Source organism: Parambassis ranga, chromosome 21 (genome assembly GCF_900634625.1).
Source record: "Parambassis ranga chromosome 21, fParRan2.1, whole genome shotgun sequence".
NCBI classification, from domain to species: Eukaryota; Metazoa; Chordata; class Actinopteri; family Ambassidae; genus Parambassis; species Parambassis ranga.
Genome location: NC_041041.1, coordinates 5,404,200 through 5,424,427, shown reverse-complemented (window position 1 = coordinate 5,424,427; position 20,228 = coordinate 5,404,200). Strand labels below are relative to the sequence as shown.

The window sequence follows — 20,228 nt, the reverse complement described above, 5'->3', positions numbered from 1 at the left end:
TCGTGTGTAAGATAAAATATTTTAACAATTAGCAAAACTTTCTCAACATAAAGTTACAAAGAATGACATTTGTGGATCATCATTAAAAAATTATGGAAACTAAAATTGTTATATTTCCTTTATATTTTTAAGTTATTTAGCTGATTATTTTTGTAAAATCATGATTTAAAGTTTAATGAAGTGTAGTGTATCCTTCTCTCACTAGATGGCGCTGCTGCCCTTTCCACGAGACATTTCAGAGCGCTCTTTTTTGGCGTCTGTGCTTTTGTCCTGCTCCACTGTCAGAATGGTGGAAAGTCACATGGAGCTGCTTCCAGGCCAGAGGACAGTGTCGTCCCCACACAGAGCATCCCTGCACACTCACCGCTGATCGGATCTGACCACATTTTAACTACAGCTGCTCTGTGTTTAATTTAAAGGAGCATTTACAAAAATATCCGCCACTGACCCTATTTGTCCCGGCAGCCATAACATCTCACAAACAAACACGACATGTGAAGCATATAATTTACTAATATGTAGACTGTTTTTTTCTTCTGAAGAGCTACCAGAGCGTGCAGTGCCTCTCCCACAGAGTATGTGTTGTTTTACGGTCTGTATTTACATTACACTTTGACGGACAGGAGATTGTGTTACTTTATGTGGTCCACACTGCTATACTCTGTCATCATTTGGTCTGCATGACATTATGTAGAGCAGGATACCATCGACTCGTAGCTGCTGGCTCCATTTGGTGGTGTCTATGGCCGCTGAATGTGATATGTGAGCTATAAATGTGTACGACAGTGGCTGGAGTCCTCTTACTGCAGCAGTTTACACAGCAACTCTTAAACAGTCTGACTGACGTGGAGTACTGTGACAACATAGAAATGTGTGGCACTTAGAGGCACTGCATGTGTCTATATTAATACTTTTAATTTGAGCTATTTATGATTTTAATATGGAAACATATCCAGAGTGTTTTATACTTTATACAAGTGCCATGTTTAGATACTTGGGGTGTAAGTGTAATTAAAACAGTGTTTTAATGTTTTGCAGCATATGAACCGATGTTAAATAGATAAGTGAGTTTAAGATGGTAATTTACACTTTAAAATTGTCCCTAAAGTGTCTAACTGTTACTGAGGTTGGACTTTTAATTGTAATTTATTTTAAAAGCTTCAGACAGAAGTGAGAGCCAAAAACAGGTTAAAGGAATTTGAGACTTTAAAAAGATTAGAGTTGAACAAAACATTTCTGGACTGTCATGAAAATATTATTATTATTGTTATTGTTATTATTATTATTATTATTATTATTATTATTATTATTATTATTATTATTATTATTATTATTATTATTATTATTTAATAATATAGTATAGTAATTTATAATATATTATACATTAATATATTACAAATTATTATTATTTTAAAGGGACAATGAGTTCAGATTAAAAGGTAGTTTAAAGCCACTTTTGTCAAAGAAAATAAAGACAAAAACTGTTTATTGTATGAAGATGTGACTAATAAGTTAAGGGAAATAAAATACAAAATTAAGAAGGCTTAAACTGGGCCTCAGGAGGGTCATCTTTGGTGACCTGTCTGCATTGCTGACACTGCACATGTGGGCCCCAGTTCACAGGATGACAGCGCGGTGTGGGGTTAGGTCATTAAATTGATTTGTCTTAACTTAATCAACATATAATAATTACATTATTGTATAACAAAATGTTGCCACATCATGATTATTTTATATTTTCTTTTCTTTTTGTGAACATCTACAATTTAAATGCAATATTGTTTGTGTTCATGATAATACTAATCGAATGATAATAATTTATTGATAAGTTTAATAATTAATAATCAATATTATTTAATTGTTGAGAAAAAAAGTCCCCAGGAGACCCAGTTTTCAGCCTTCAGAGCCCCAGACGGTCATTTGTAAATGCTTTAAATGATAATATGTTTTACGTGAATAATTTCTGTGTCAGATGGCACCTGTCATTTTCACCTGATTTTACACCCTCTTCCTCAAGATGAAGATGGAGTTGAGCAGTCGCCATTGTGACAGTAAAGGTGATGTGATCGCTGACGTGAACCACTGTAAAAGTAAGAGGGGACAGTCCTTACAAATGTGCCGCCTTCTTTTAAGGCCAAACTAATCAATCATCTGACATACTTCCAACCCCACACCTCCGAATTATAACCTTATAATGTCTTTTCAGGCTGTGGCTAGAAATCTGTTTGCAGAAGAAAAACAGCTAAGAAAAGAACTAGCTCATTAGATTAGCCTCAAATATACAAGAATAGTTCACATTATGGTTCATCTCTCTGTGATGACCTCAGCTACATCAAAATGGCGTCCAGTCCAAACAGAAGAACAGCCTCAGCCGACAGACAGGCCATCCATCAGCCGGCCAGGCCACCAGTCATCCCACCAACGGGCCCTCGTGTTAAATCTGTGTCCAGCACTCATGAATGAGTCCGTGCCTGCGCTGAGATATGAGGTGACGGGTCATTCTGATGAGCCACAGTTGTAATGTGGCTGCCTCAGCAGCAGCAGCAGGGGTGGGTGATGTCTGCTGGCCGTTCAGGCAGGCTGGTGAGTGATGAGGTGATGGTGCATGCAGAGGCAGCCAACAGGACTGACTGGCCACTAACTGAACTGAGCTGAACTGCACACACACAGTTATGAATGTTTCCTTTCTCTGCGTTTTCCCCTCCGTCCCTCAGCTGTCCTCAGACTTTTCACACTTCATTCCTTGATGTTAGTTTGTGTGTTCGCTCTCCTCCCCTCCAAATGATCTTTTTATACATATAGGATACAATATCAGAAACATACAATTGTTCGAGCGTGAGTTGTTTATATTGCCAGAGTGGTTTTGTTTTTTTAAGCATAAATATTATTTTGAAAAACCAAAAAAGTCACTTTAAGGAATTCACTATTTTCATTATTCATTATTTTATTGCTGGCAGCTCACTGCATCTCAGCAGAAGAGGGAGATATGTTTTAATAACTAAGTCTGCAGACATCAGGGGAAAGGAAGCCATTTTTGTCCTCTCACCCTGCACCGAGGTCAGCCACACAAATGCACACACACACACACACACAAGGTTGACAACATGCATGGTCATAATACTGCAGCAGAAAGTTAAAAACAGGCAAATGGACTTATGTTTTTAGATAATTTTAACTAAATGCACGAGAAAGCCATTAGGGCACAAAACACACACACCAGTCGTCCCTTTTAGGAGCTCTCCAGAAATCCACATAGCTGATGTAATTAGTGATTTTAGAGCTCTGCACTTCATATTACAAGTCATAAACAGACATTCAATACTGGGCTTTAAGAGTGCTGTTTATTCTGGAGTTTTATAGTCCATGCAGGGTCTTTCTGTGTTTATTCTCTGAGAACAATAATGCCACTATATGCTCCTGGGCTGGAATGCTATTCATTTGTCCAATTAAACACAGAAAATAAATACAAAAATCCAGCCGACTTGTTCTGCCTCCATTTCGCTCCAAAAGCACTTGAACAACGGCGCTCTGCTGGGGGATTTACGGGGTGGTGTTGGCTGCTGAAATGATGAAATGACATGGAACTGAACTGTTTGCAGAGAGCTTAATCTCTGTTATTATCTTAATATACTGTGGTATAAATGTGGATTAGCAAAGCAAAACACATTCTCTGCAAAACTGTGAAAATCATGACGGAGTACTATAAGTTTCTCCATCTTGGAATAGTACAACCGATACATGTTTGTGCATTGAAAATAGTGAGAGAGTAAAGAGGTGAAGCCAGCTTTAGGTATTATCAGAGCTATTGGAAATTAGTCTAGAGAGTTTTTAAATCAAATGTGGCACAATCTGCTGAAAAATAACAGTTTGTATAACTACAAATAAAGGGGAGCTGAGCGAATTTGTGCAACATAAAGTTACTGCGTGGTCACTGTTAGAGCCATGATTTATGAACAAGACGCTGACCCACAATCCCCCTGACAGACATGCAATTTCCTGTGTGAGAAAACACTAACTTAATCCATACAGCGAAAAAAGCCACGGACAGAAACTATTTGTACATGAATAATAGTCCAACCACAAATACAGAACGCCAGACAGTTGGAGTGTCACTGCATAACTCATATTTTCCTACAAAAACCTCCATTTTCTTTTTTTAAACTGTATTTCCAGTGTAAATCCATAAACACCAACAGTACAATGTATGTAGGCTCTAATTCTGCAAATCTGGAGACACCCATCATAAATATTCTTCACAGATCAAAAGTGTCACAGTGTTACACTTCAGTCAAATGTTACATCCAAGCACTGACGTTTCATTAATCTTATTTTAAAATTACTTTTATAAGCTGACAGAAACATCTGGTTTGGATCACTAATCTCACAGAGATGCTCTTTGCACAAACGATTATTTTACAGTGGAAAAGGTTGAATACTACCTTTAGTACATCAAATAAAAACATAAGGATTCTGTTTTATTCTGTTAGAATTTGAAGAAATTTGCAAATTTTTATGCCAATATGAGCACATTTTAATCCATGAAAAAAGGCTTTTCCCGACATCCATTTAAAAAACATGTGGGCTAACATTAACATATTGCTAGCTTGCTTGTTATTCTATAGTGGATACTTGCTTAACCTACAGACTGTATCTGACCGCAAAAACTTCAACAGCTAATGTTACACTGTAGGCTAAATAGCACGTGATCCACACTAGAGGAGCTAGTGAGCGAGGATTAACTTGGTTACTTGCTAATGTCATGATTAGCATAACAAAATATATAATTTTAAAATATAATAATAATAATAATATATAATTTAAAAATGCTGAGTGTATGTCATAAGTGGCAAACTATATTTCTTTACCAGCTAGCATGATGCAAATATTGTCGCCCAAGCTAGGCAGGAACTGTTAGCAGGCTAGCTCTGTGCTAGCTGCATGGAACAGATCTGCAGCTCGACACAACGGCCAAAAGTGCAACAGAAGGAGAGCTTCATTACAAAATGAAGCCAAAAAGCCAAGATCCAAAAAAAACTAAACAGAAAAACTGGAAGCACGCCTGGTTGCAACACATTACGGACTGACAGTAAGAGATCACAGATACACAAGATAACAACACACAGGTGAGACACATTAGGGCAGGAAACGGAGAAGGGAAAACACTAGGCAGCAAAGCAGACGAGGACACATGGGGAAGACTAGACTTTCAAAGTAAGACAGGAAATCACAAACCAGGGCAAAATAAACCAAAACCCAAGAAAATACAAATGCACAAAAAATAACTAGACATACGATTCAATGAATGTTCAATAATAATGTCTACATTTAATACACCTGTTTTCAGAAACCCACCTGTCAACAAAAGTCAAACCCTGCCTTACCCTTCATTAGTGCTGTTGTTCCTCGGTGGTTCAGAAGAAACCCCAAACACAGCACCAATTATCATGGTCTACTTACATGGCTGACCCAAACATCCTCCAAGGCATTAAGACAGATGTGATCAAAAGTAAAATCCCAAGCTCTGTGTTTGGTCTATTATGGGATCAAGGTGTCAAAACTACGAAGAACTCAGACAGAGGAAACAAGGAATAATCAGAGAAACAATCCAAAGAATGTCTGTGAAGTCTGCTTGGTGGCAAAGCAAGGATAGCAAGGATATGGATATTAGCCGGGGGCAGGAAGCAATCTTGTTATGGTGACCAGTTAAAACCCACGACTGAGTTAGAAAATATGGAGGAACAACTTTCTAACAGCCAAGGTGACTGAAGTTTGAAATGCTCAATTCAAAGAAACTTGAGCTTTAATTAAAAATGGAAAAGAGTCTCTGTGTGAGGTGAATCCAAACTAGTGAAGGTGGTAAAAAGAAAAAAAAGGGCAAACGTTCACAACAAACAAGCAAAACCACATAACCGGCTCATAGTGACCACAGGTAGTAGGGTGGAAACTGAGGCAACATGACCTGTATATATGCTGGGAATGTGATTGGGCGGATTGGCAACAGGTGTGCAGTTGTTTGTGGAGTCAGGTGTTGGCGGAGGGGAGGGAATACATGAGGATCAACAGGACAGGAAAAGATGACTGAACATATGCAGGTGAAAATAACTGAAGAGGCTAAACTGTGAGGACCTGCAGGTCCAGAAGGAAGAAAAGTTTAGTAATTTACTTACTGAGGTAAACCCAGTGTGAGCATGTACAACAGATATTAGAAAATAAGCACTGAATATCAACGACAACAATTCTGTTTCCCTCTCACTGCCATCCTAACACAACGTTTTTCTTGCACACTAACATGAATCATCCACTTGTTTTGTGAAACTGACATGATTTTTTCATGTTAATATCAATACAATTGCTATTTTATCGTATATATGTTGCAAAAGAAGGCAGGCAGGACTGTGAACTGCTCAACATCACAATGCAGTGTCTGGACACAGATTTGGGTCCATAATGTGCTATTGTGGCTACATTTAGTGCTATTGTTTTTTAAGCTTTTTAAGTTGTTTACCCAGACCCACCCACATAGGTCTGTAACCACATATAAACCATGTTTCCCCACCAAACAGTTAGAACTGATGAAGCTGCTTGGATGAGCAGCGAAACGTCTTCTAGAAAACTCTACAAGTCCAGACGCCTTGCTTCAATCTTCTCTACGTATGATGACCTGGATGACTGAGAATCTTCATCAATTGTGGCTTTATATTGATGAAGTGCCACTTCCATCTAATTTTCCACTCACTCATTTCCCACAAGAGAAAAACAACAATAAGGGGCTCTTTGCTTTGTTTCCAGAGATCAGTGATAGTTTAAGCAGAATGCATTACCGTATTTTCCGGACTATAATTCGCACCAGTGTAAATTGCTACATTTTTAGCGTAACGTTGCCTCTTGAATTCCTCTTAACTTAAGTGGTACGGCTGCAGGGCATTGAGAGTGAGACGCACGTATTTCAACAAGTACTCACACGGAGAAATGATTAGCTTCACCGCTAAGAAACTCCTATAAACAAAACTGCTGTTCACTTTTAGCTGTCTGGAATTAGCGATGTCGGTCTATCGGCTCAGCTGCAACCACACGTTCCATGAACGTGCGCGTCACCTATGCTCAGAATGCAAAGTGTGGACAAGCAGGAGGTGGAAGAGAACCGCCAGGAGAGGGACAGAACAGCTACCATTATATTTGTAATGGGACGTCAGGACACACAGCTAACTAACTGTCTATTTTTTCATATATAAGTCGCACCTGAGTATAAGTCGCATACCCAGCCAAAGGATGAAAAAAAGTGCGACTTATGGTCCGGAATATATGGTGGTGAAAAATTGTGAGGATTCACTGGACAGACTTCAGTTTCTGATAGACAACCTGGAAATTCAGCTGAGTTCCACAGGAGTCTATCCTGGGCCTCCTGGTTTTCAGCTTTGCTTGTTCCTTTACGACAGAACATGCTGTCCATCACACAGACTACATGTGTGACCAGGGTCCCAACCCATACCAGTGGGGCTTTCTGTGACTCCACACTGAACCATGTTTAAATCTGTCATAATGTCCCATGAAGGGAAAACAGTCTGAGATCTGTAAAGAGAGCAAAGTGTCTCTTAAAGGGAGGCGTGACAGATCAGTGCCTATGACATGTCAGGCCGGCCTTTGGGGCTGAAAAGCAGACACATGACGTGGCTATTTCCTTTAAAGATTTTTGTGGGGGGGAAAAGAGGAGGGATGAAAATAGCTCAGAGAGTAACCACCCCTACCCCTACCCCCACCCCTCACAACCACTACCACCCCACAGACCACCCAGAAAAGAATAGTGAGCTGTCAGTCATTTCATTTAGGGGGTAAACATTGCAGTATTTTGTTTCTCGGTGAAGTATTACTCCATATTTCTCTTTAACTCATATAATGGCTACGGACAGATATGTTGCTGCGGTTTTACTTTTTTAGGTCTGAGTGTGGTTGTCGACATTTTATCTCTTGCAAATCAGTTCAGACAATTTGAATCCCTCGAAACTTTATATCAATACAAATGAAGTCTATGACATCTATTACAGTTTGGACTATGAGGCCTAAAATTGGAAAAAGTGGATGTGAATGAGTTCCTGTCACTGCAGATTTATCAAATAAACAAAACAAAGTATTGATCCACTTGATAAAGACCGCACTAAAGTGCTGCCTAGTCATCACCCTGATAATCACACGCACACACACATCAGGGTCAGGCGGAGTGTGTCTCCAGAGTGTGTGTTGACTCTCAGGGGCAAGTTGTCTGTCAGCGCAGAGGCTTGAACTCCGAGCTCGCCGTAATCCCTCTGTCAGTGAATGGACCTCCTGCCAGTAACACACACACACACACACACAACACATACGCACACACAGTGACCACTGACCAGCCAATAAACCAACCCAGTCTTTTAACATCAGTCCAAACATAACCTGCAGCCTCAGTCCAGACCACCACACAGCCTGCTGGCATCTGGCTAATCTAGGGAGATTTGAGAGAAGTTGATGTAAACGACGTTCCTTTCGTGTAATGACAGACAAAGTGATATACGATTACATATCACAAAACACTGAGGGCCACTCAAGATTGAGCTGTGAGACAGGCACTATGTGAACATGACAGGAAATACTGTCAAAGCAGTGGCAGATATTAAAGCCCCGACACAATGCATCTGTTCATCATATCCAGGGAGTTCAAATTAAAACTATAAACATGTACACTTCCTATTTATCTACAGAACACGACATGATATGAACCTAAACTGTAGGGAAGGAAAAGAACATTTATCAGTCTGCAAATGTTCAGCCATTAAGTCTGCACAGTTTAACTTTAATGGGCCGAAATGTTCACTAGTAGAGACATCAGGAGATCATACATGCAGTTAGATACAAGGTCAACTTCCAGTGCTTCATATGGGTTAATTATATTTCCTGGTGACATTTCTGCAGTTAGTTTTCACAAAATTCACAAGAAACAGAAAAAGGAGAGCTAGAATGTATTAGAATATATGCTTTTTGGCCAGAAGTATGTGGACATGTGAACATTTGGTGGTTGTTCCTGACAACTTTGATGCAGGGACATGCTTCCATTTATCCACAAATATATTATTGAGGTCCAATGCTGATGTTAGGCAATAAGACCTGGCTTGTAGCTGACATTCCTGTTCATCCCAAAGTTGTTGGGTTGGGGTTATTCCACACTAAACTAAAGAAACTAAGATTTTTTCATGGCATTGTGCACAGGGTCAGAGTAATGTTGAATTTTGAATCTGCAGCCACAAGAATGTTGCTTAAGAAATTGAAGTGGGTAGACTTTACACCTAAAGATCTGATGGTGATGAAGGCTGAGTTTGAAAAAGGAAAATCTGGTGTTCAGCAATACACTCTTGATTAGAGCTACAAGCAGATTTATGACTCAGCATTTGCTGTGTAATGCACAAAAGAAGAAGACCCTGTCATTTAAAGTGAGTGACTCCATCGGTTTGAACTGTCCAACGCTCTAACCTTAGTTTGTTACAGGCAAAACTATACCTCTAGTCTAATTGGAGACAAGCAAAAGTCTGTCTCACTCCAGTGACAAAACAGAAAACATTCCTGACTCATCCAAATCCTGTTTTTTATTTACCACATTTTTAATAATCCATTGACCCCTAGAATTTCTGTACATCTGCAATAGACATCCCAGTCTGCAGGAAGCGCTGATAAACAGTAAGACAACACACCCAATGTCTTCACCACCTACCACTGCAATCAGGGTTCTTAGATCTTGCACTTTATGTGTCACGTCAAGCATGTTGCTGATGCTGCCCTTGGACTTGGTCATTCCATATTTTTTTATTCTGTTATTGTGTTTTTTAATGTGTTTGATTTTTACAGAGTGTGAATGATGTGTGTTGAGCATTTCCTTCCATTACACGCTGAAAGTACAAGATGAAAGTGTAAACTACTTTAACTATGTCTAACTCTTGACCTGCAGATTTCACCACAGCAAAGGAAGCACATGTGTATACTAAAATGTTACATTAAGGTCTCAGTTGTCATGTTAAAGTCATGATTTTCCTGGCTATTTGCTGGGTAGCATCAAAAAAGGGAGCGAGCAAGGCCTCATACATACACAGAGACACAACCCCGATGGCCTCTGACTAATCCTATAAGAGTAATGCTATCAAAACACACACTCCCACTCAATGCCACATGCATTCACACACACAAACACACACACACACACACTAATCTGTCTAACCTAATAACACCACTGACTTGACCAGTATTGGAGACTCCAGGGGGGGTCCAAACATCCCTGTCAAAGACTTCATCTGCAGCCAGACACTCACTCACACATGAAAGCCCTCTAGAAAAAAGGGGAGAGGCACCGACTGCTTCGTATTAGTCTTTAATTAAGTTAAAAGACCTCTCTGCACCTCCCTCACTCCACAGTCCAATAACTCAATTGAAGCCGTCTTTCCTTTCATGGCTCAGAGCAGGCGTTCCTGCAGCCTGCGATCACAGGCCATAAAAAGCAGATTGTGGCATCACCGCTGTGGCCCTGACAGCCGCCCCTGGCCATCACTTGATTAACTCAATAAAACTATTACGCAGACCTCCCTCCATCCTCCAAAAAACTCTTCTCTCATTTTGTCTTCCGTGGCCCAGCGATTGTTTTCTTTTCATACTACCTGCTCTCTTTTCTCTCAGCCCGCTCTTCCCTGACAGTGTCCGATCTTAACCACTTACCGCGGTTCAGGTTTTACCCTCCGGCCAAAAGTTCAGCCGCTCTGCTGCCAAGACAAGCAGGTGAGACTCTTTTATCTGCACGGCCTTCCCCAAATGTTGGAGCAGGCAGTTTTAAAAATGTGATCTTTAAGGCTGGCTGTCAAAAATGTGACACACAGAACAATATACACAGAAGCTTCTGGTGGTTATTTTATATGTAGCAGCCACCTTCATGTTTTCAGGAAGAGGATCATTTCTTCCAGAAAAGTTTTTTTTAATCTCTTAATGTGTTCATTACTAAAAGTAATGGCTTAAATATCTCCAGACAAATGCTGTAGTCGGTTAACAATTAGGTAAACAGCAGATATGAATCGACTAAAATACTAACTAAACTAAAATATGGGAGATTTGAGTTGTTCTGTAGGACATCTTTACTTGTTAGTGCTCAAAACAGAATTAGAAACATAGCTAGACTATTCTTATTTTGGCTTCAGTTGTTCTATCAACCATCTACTACCTTAGTCTCAAGATCTGCTGAATTCAAACATGATATATAGAGACTGGAAGACGACCCCAAGATCATGACAACAGAATCTATAGTCGAATTTAACGCCCGTCAGAGACAGCCTGACATTTCTGCAGCAGTCTGTAACTATGCATGAAACTTCTGACCAAAGCTCAATTCAAACAGAGGAATGCTCTGCTCTGCAGCACCATAATGTGCTTTGTTTATCAATGGATGACCAAGTCACCAGGTCACGCTGTTACAGTAGCCAACAGCGCTGATCTCTGAGCAATACGTCCCTAACAAAAATAATACATTCACCAGATACAAAACACTGTTATGTTTATGCTAATGGAACATATGATTGTAGGGTTTAGACAAAGATCTTTGCCGCTGAGATCAAAAAAAAAGAAAAAAAGAAGAGCACACAAATCCAGGGTGGCGATGGTCTAACAGCCATCACATTCACCTGATTTTTCATACTCAGACTACTACCTCACCCCCAAGATAAAGCAGGAGCTTAGTGGATGCTATTTTGACAGCTGTGGGCCACCTTCTAGAAGTCCACAATGCCAAGAACGACATGTGTGCTTAAAGAAGAATGTTTTCCAAAACTGAATGCTTGGCACACACTTATGAGCCTTGTCTTGCATGTAGTCGATTGCAGTTTATTTATTAGCAGTAATGTGAGAATCTGCTCCACAGTAGTCAAACTGAGGTCACATTTAGCCTTCCATCTAATGTGTTAGCTAAACTTCCATCCTCACTCCTGTGTTTTTCCTCCTCCTTTTCCTCCAATACATCCTGTCTTTTTCACCACCTCTCCCCCTCCTCCGCTCATCAGCTCTCCTCTCCCCCATCCTCCTCCATAATGATAGATCTCTGCTTAACACCTTCATAAATTGCCGATAACCTTTTTCAGCACTGAATAAACACAGCCTCGTCTCCAGAGGCTGCCTCTGTGGTTTTGATCGGATGACAGGGAGGGGTAGAAAAACAGATGAAATCTCTTTGAAAAGTCCTCACTTGTTTTCAGCTGCTGGGGAAGAGAGGGGTTTTTAGCTGAGATAAGATACACTGCATGTGTGAGAGGTCAGTAGATAAAAAGGGATTTTCTTCTAATTTCCCTTTTCTTTTTTACCTCTTTATCCATCAACATCTTTCAGCCTCTCTATTTGAGTTAGACACCAACAGCAGGGGTTTCAACTTCTCTCAAGTAACATTTTATCTGGCTAACATGCTGCTGTATGGGTGATAAATCTTGCCCCATGCTCACAGCGACTCCCAAGGTTCGATTACACCTTCTTGGCAGCACATTTTATTTCACATCCCCAAATTACTGCGTTAAAAAAACCTACAGAGCTGTATAAATCCTTCATTCATCACACTACCGTTAAAGTCCATGTTGATTCAAGCTCTCTGTATTTCATCCCTGTAGCTTAAAAAAGCAAAAATATAGCCTCTGATAAATCAAAGTCTCGAAAACCAAGCAATTTTAGATGAAGCTGCTCCTGAATTCTTGCTGTGTGGGGTGTTGAGAGGGTTAAGGACTGCTATCCGCTGGCCACAGAGGTGGTGGGGGTCTCCCAGGCAGAGAGCCACTGCCCAGCGGGGGGACCTTGCACCGAAGCTGCCTCACTCCCTGCTTGAATAGAATATAAATTTACACCGGTGGGGAGATTAAGCGCCCCTATCACATGAGAGCGTCGTGTGTCTGAATTGTAAAAATAAAGTGTGTGTGACACCACTGCTGCTTTTACTTCCTCTCCCTGCACACTTGTGGCACATTTTTGGTAGGTTGGGTAAGAGTATCTTGTTCCAAGGGATGGATACCTCTACGGGTCGTACAAATGGAACAGAGAAGGGAGGGAAGAAGGAAGGTGAGAGACGTGGATGTCCAGTCCTAACGAGAGGCAGTAACTCATGTCAGAGAAGAGAGCTGAGAGTTATGACCTTTTAAGCCACTGCTGGGGTTAAGTGTTTTCATTCCCAAACCAGCTGACACTCGACCTAAGGAGTGCGTGGACAGCTTGATGTATCTACAGCATTATTTACAGCAGTGATCATTGTCTTTGTTATTTCTGCCCTCTGAACTCCACTTTACTGTGTGCCTCCCTCCTGTGTCTGACTTTTCTGGTGAAAATAAGGTGGAGATGTGGATGGGTAGAAGGACTGAGGCAGGAACTGGAGAGACCCAGGCTCCTGGCTGACATTTGGGACTTTTAATTAGCATAAGAGTGACCCTTTGACACTTGAACCCACATCTGCAGGAGCAGGTTTCACTTTGACGTAATGAACCCAGGAGTTATGTTGTTTCTGATTTGCCTGATAACACGCTCATGTGTTGCTTGGGAAGCTCTTTTTCAGCTCCCTCATCCATCTTCAGCACAAACTAGAGTTGGTCAGATGCCCTGGCTGAGCGTCAGCCATTCACTTGGGTGACACTTTTTCCATGAGCTGTCAATGTGGCACGACACCCAGTCAGGTCGTCCAAATTTCCACCAGGCTCTTCTACAAAATATTGATCTCATCACCAAGTAAATAAACAGGATGATGGATGGTAGAGGTTATTTTTTTCTGTCTTGTGTGAATCCATCTCTCTCCAAAGACATGATGGGGTGACAGAGCTGATGTTGAAATATGTAAGGAAAACATGAGGTCTGAATAATTTGCCTTTATGTGGTGAGCAGTGTTTCCATAAAACAGTGTTGGAGTAGAGTGTAACTCAGTCTACTGTTTTTATTTGTTAAATTTGACAGTATAAAATCAGCAGATATAAAGTCTGTTAATTAAAATGGCAGAGATAAAATAGAAAATTGTTCTTTAGTCGATGATCTCTAAAGGTCACACAGCTTATATTCCATCAGCCTGATGGCTGTTAAACACGTCATAAAACTGTCTTTATACCTAACACAGTGTCACTACTCATGTTATGTTCTCATTAGGAGCTGCAACTCAATTGAAAAATAATTAATGCTGTGAATAATCACAATGAATCAGCTTAAGACTGAGCTTGTAATAATAGAACATTTCTGAAATGTTTATAATTATACAAATAAATTAATAATATGCTCTCTGTCCTCTTCTTGTCTTATTTCAATTGTCTCAATCTAATATTTGAGCATCACACTGATTTCCTGTCAAAAAGCACTGATTAAATCAGCTCTGCTAACTGTCCAGAATACTTTTTGTTTCTCTAAAGACTGTTGGGTCAGTAAAAATGTTTTGCAATGCTGTCTTTGTTTTTGTCCTTCTTTAGACCTAAAGACTCTTCAGGCATACTGTCATCAGACTATTATGATAAAACTTAATTTAACTGAATAAAGCATTCACAACTAGCTTCAGTTCAGCCATTGTGTTAAAAGATATCTCTATTTGTCTAGATGCCTTTTACAACTTTAGTAAAATTAGAAGGATACCACGTCACACGTTTACATGGCTTTCTGTTGATTTTTACACCAACTCTGAATGTTCATTTTTGCCTTTCTCTCACATAATTCTATCTCACTCTCTCTATTTCTCTGCCTCCACATCTCAATCTCCCTCTCTCTTTGAATCTCTCTACATCTCAGCAGGAGAGCAGAGATGCTGAGTGCTGAGCTCATAAATTTTGCCTGGTGTGAAACAGAAGATGGCTTCCCAGGACGGCTGGGAGGTTTTTCATCACTGGAGCCTTTTTAGTACCCTCCACTGCCACTGCCACATGTCACCAAACCCACGCCGTGCTACGTGTTTATGTGAGTGTATTTGGGACTTGGATGTCAAAGTGCGGGACTACACTGCAGGAGAAAAAAAAAGGCCAGAAGGAGAAGATGGATGATAAGAATAGAAACTAACGCAGAGATTCATTTCATTTTCTGTCGGCTGAATAAATAAACAACAGTAAAATTGTAATTTACTGACAAGATTAACATGCAGTTGAAGCAAAAGTTTTCTCGACAGGGTGCCAACAAATAAACACAATTCAGAGATGACACCTCCTGTGTGGGGTTCTGCATGGCAGAGGGACAGCGCCATTCCCCAGATTCCACATGGGGGGGGGGGGGGGGGGGGGGGGTCTGGTGTCAGATGGTCCCAGGCTTTCTGTCTTGGCCCCCCAAGGGACGGAAAGGTTATCCCGCCGTTCAGCGAGAAACACGAACATGGCTGCATGATAAGGTTCTCTGGGACAGCTGTGGCCTAATCTCAAATCCACACCAGGCGTTCCACAGTGCTGGCAGATCAGAGTCAGTTATCTGATAGCACTGTGAAAATGACACAATTTGTTTTAAGATACATACAAATCGATTTTCTTGCACTGGTGGTGCCTGATTACATCTATCGAGCTTGACAAGAAGAAGTGAATGGAGAGGTTGTGTTACACAGCTTTCTACACAACACGCATATTTATTAATGTCTTCACATAATAATGTATCATGCTGCCAATTTCTTAAACGCAAAATAACATAATGTCAATAAACGTGCTGCTCAAACAAATTAAATTCTAGAGATTAAAAACGTGTGAAGTTAAGTTTTTAAAGTTAAGACATGAAGCCTCTCCTCAGCTGATTGACTTGAGATGTGTCTCTTAAGTACTGGCACTAAAATGAGACAACAGTCCTGTTAGCAGTAATGCTAGCATCTGTACTGTGTAAATGTGAATATCTCGTCGTACTAACAAGTACAACTAGTACTACTACTACATTTCTGACAGTAGTTAAATAAATGGAGGAGAAAAAAAACAGGATTAGTCTACTTTAGCTAGCACTGTGTGGTAATAATAGTGTTTATCCTCTTACAGTTGTGTTTATTTCACTTATATGGGGCACAAGATATTTAAGGGGCTATCTCCAAAAGCAACTGGAGGCTCTAATTTGAGGAACAAGAGGAAGCAGAACTTGATGCAGGCGAAGCAATGATCCGTCCCACGAGATATGAAGTGTCTCGCTTCATCAGCTTGTCCCGTCCTGCGCCAAGCTAAATCTTTACCCTCTCTCCTCTGGGCTGTTACTGTCTCAGCATGCTCGAGGCTCACCAGGAGACTGCGGTCTAAATGACGTGCGAGAACAGGTGGCGTCAGCACTGGGTGCATGCTAAGGACCATACAGCACATGCTTAAGAGCCAAGTAAGCAAATGTTTAAGTCTCCCTCTGTATTCTTTCCTTCATGAATGTAATGTAGGGGTGGCAGGCAGGTGTGCAACTCAGTCTTTAGTCTCACTAGTCCTCCAGAGGGGCTCAACACTCATTCTAATTCACAAAGCCACTCAAACACCCACTTAGCATTTGTGTACATGTGAGAAAAACACAGAGTGAGAGCGAGATGCAGGAATGCAAACTGACGACTATGGAGAACAGAGAGAAGGGTTGATAGACAGAAACTAATGCCCGTCTGCCACCACAGGGTGTCTGAGTGTCTGTACACACCATGTGATTTATGTGCTACTTGAGATGTGGACAGCAGAGGGGAACATAAAGGGCCGATCTGTGGGTCGGTGAAGTCAAGAGAATGTCACATCCTCAATTTTTCCTACATGTTTTAAGCCAAATTCACATGACTGTTCTTACCAACAGTACAACTAACAAAAATAAGATTAAAATTACTAAGCACTTAAAACAGGTCATTCTAATGCAAAGTATCAGTTTATAATATAGATTCTTCAGCCAGATAACACCAGCGTCATGGTGCACCTGCAGGTTTCTGTGGAAGGCCACAGACTCAAGACCCAAACTATTAATACAGCCAAAAGAAACGGATCCTGAGTGGTGCTGCCACTCAAGCCCATAATTATTGTGACGACCCTTCTTCACTTGCCATAACACCAACACATCCACTTACATACACTCACCTGAGGCGTCCGGCCTGCTCAGCCTCAACGTCAGCGTGGCGCCGTCCCTCTAGCTGCCTAACCAGACTAGCTAAGCTCACCCCCTAGTCTTCAGGGGCTAGTACTTTTGCACTAAATACCAGCCTGTAAAAAAGAAAAGGGCGAGAACTCAAAATTAGGCAACTTACTGCACTTACTGCAGTCCCACTCAAATTCTTATGTTTTAAAGGAAACTACATTTAGTTGTGCCAACAACTTGTCTTTTGTTCAGTTAATTTATCTTTCATATGTCTCAAAACTTTATATTTTAAGTATGTATATAGTATATGTTAAGCACATACTATCCAAACAACCCATCTGTTGTTATGTAAATGCATCTTTTATAGGGATAAAAACTTAAAAATCTGAGTCTAACATCTTTGCAATTCTCAGCAACTGTGCCAAAAAATAACTTTCAAAGAAAACAATTACCTTTTGATTTAACATGTTTATTTAAAACAGAACAGTATTAACACTGTACACACGAGGTAAATATTTTAGGTAGTGCTTTTGTACTAGCAGCATGACTTTCAGTAAGCATTCAATGAAAATAATTCACCAGTAGCCAGTCACTGTAGACACAGGTCCAGTGAGCGCTTCTTCTTTCGTGCCGTAGCTGATGATGCCTCCTCCTCATGATTTGAGCTGACAAAGCTGCAGAATCGGCACTTCATACTGTAACCGCAAAATAAAGAGCATTGTGACTTAATGATTTTGGAAATGGTAGCAATAACAAAAATATTTCTCAGGCCACACATCAACATTTAAATAGAAATAACAATGAGAACCTGTTATCTGTGTTATCACTTATCACTGAAGAGAGAGAAGAAGCATCAATAAAAAAAAGAACATTTGACTGAAAGTGGCTGTTACTCACTGCTCTTTATTTTACATAACATGAAACTGTTGCTTTTATTATTTTTCTTACTTTTCTTACTTTACTTACTGCAGAGTATAAGATCAGAATTTACACTGGACAGCAACACTTACTGCGCCACCAATATTTTCTGCTATTAAAACCAGCAGTTCTGCATTCTGTGGTGACATGATATATATATTTATATAAAGCTAGCCAGGAGCCGTGCACTGCTGCTTTCAGTGTTAAACTGAAGACAACACGGACACATTAATTGCGGTCGCGGTATCCACCCGGCATGTGCAGTGGAAGTAGACAGAAGTGAGCTGAAGCGACGGGCGCAAGGACATACATTGCTCTGTAGCTGTTTTATCTCCACTCTCTGGAGTCTTTCCAGGGTCGTATGACTGATTATACACTTACTTTTTGTACCCTTCTCAAGCACTTACGTGTGTACGACGTGTTTACGTCCGTAGCACCGCACCCGCCCCTCACTCCCTTGTGCAGCTAGCTGTTAGCTAGCTGTTTTGTAGCTGCAATGTAGCTAGCTGCAGAGTGTGTACTAAGACTGTCACCGGCAACCTCCTCACGGTCCGAGTAATTAACCAGTGTACGCCACATAAAGACGTGTAATTTGTCCAAAACCATTTAACTGTACTGTACATAAGTGCAAACAGCCAGTATTCAACCGAAGTACCCACCTTTTGAAAGTCAAGTTTCTCACAAGCACAGCTCACCTGCCGAGCGGGGAATGAAAACAGTAGTGATGTGTTGCTCGTGAACGATTCGTTCGATATGAACGAATCTTCTATATGAATCGGGGTAACGAGTCCCCTCAGTGAGTGATTCGTTCTTTCGCTACATGGCAGGCAGCCGCATAAAGCTCAGTTGGCAGGACAGGAAACAGATATGATTCGTTCCTGAGTCGCGGTAGCCCCCGGATCTTCGTTCTGTTGTCACGTGACGGCCAAGCCACTCAGGCTGTGTGCCAATTGGCCAGCAGCAAATGATCAGCAAAGGAACTTGTGACTCGTTCACAGATCGTTCATACGAATCGTTCATACGAATCGTTCATACGAATCGTTCCGGATTGCTCATTTGTCACGCGAGAGCTGAAGCTCAGCTGCGGGGCTGTGGACTCAGAAACAAACAAGGAAATGAATGTCTGATATCTGACGCTCCTCAATTTGTCGTGACACCAGGCAAACGCTATGTATTCATGAAATTATAATTAATGGTCTTTGCTTGTTGTTGATGTGTAGTGTTATTGTGTATATAATGTAAAGTGTGTTTGTAAATAAATGCTTTCTAAAATGACATCATGTTTTGTGTTATACTCTGCCATTATATAATAAATATAATAGTACATTATCCAGTCATGAAATCATATGTAACCAAGGCTGCTCAGGCTGCACGGATCAGAGCTGTAGATTCGTTCTCCTCCTCGTTCTCGTTCATCGTTCATTTGTCACATGATAGGCTGCTCAGGCTGCACGGATCAGAGCTGTAGATTCGTTCTCCTCCTCGTTCTCGTTCATCGTTCATTTGTCACATGATAGGCTGCTCAGGCTGCACGGATCAGAGCTGTAGATTCGTTCTCCTCCTCGTTCTCGTTCATCGTTCATTTGTCACGTGACAAGCTCCACAGGCTGCACAGATTCGTTCTCGTTCACAGCTCGTGTGTGTGAAGCAGTACACTCTCGTTCATTTGTCACGTGACAGCTACCTAGTCACTGTGGCACTGTTAAACAACACTGGCAGGGAGGATGCAGGACAGAAGTCACTGTACCGTGGTGTGTATTTGCCCTCTTATGTTTTCACATGCTTTGAATTGCTTGTGGTAGTTATACTTATTATACTTTGTCCCATATCAATGCGCGGCACTATACTACAGAGGGACACGGCGCCACCGGCTGTAAAAATGAACGAAATGAACGAAATGACTCACAATAAGATTCGTTCACGTGAGGGTTCGAGAGTAACTGATTTGAGTCAGTAAGAAGAGTCGAACCTCCCAACACTAGAAAACAGCGAAGGAAAGGCCCTGTTCAACACAGCAAGCGAAATGAGCATGCGCAAAGTACAGTAGTTGACGAGGCCTCAACTTCTGTTTAACCACAATTTGCGAGTTTTGCTAACACAGAATATGAAGTCCCCACCTTTTATCAATAAACAGTTACTGTTGTATAGTTTGCAATAAAATAAACAACTTTTTGTTTAGTGGAATTGAAACCTTTACTTCCACCAATCAGCTGCCACAGACATCAGCTGTCCGATGACGTCACTACGACAGGTCCATTCACAGTGGCTGTGTCCCA

General features: G+C 40.9%; 1 long non-coding RNA gene across 1 annotated transcript; it reads right to left on the bottom strand.

Annotated features, from left to right (window-relative positions):
* Positions 1-16,035: 16,035 nt before the first annotated feature.
* Positions 16,036-18,771, bottom strand: LOC114426734 (uncharacterized). The gene is made up of 4 exons (XR_003669392.1): positions 18,612-18,771; positions 17,614-17,729; positions 17,037-17,159; positions 16,036-16,237 (listed from the first exon to the last, which is right to left on the bottom strand). It is a non-coding gene; the product is annotated as an uncharacterized LOC114426734 (long non-coding RNA).
* Between the last annotated feature and the right edge of the window lie 1,457 nt (positions 18,772-20,228).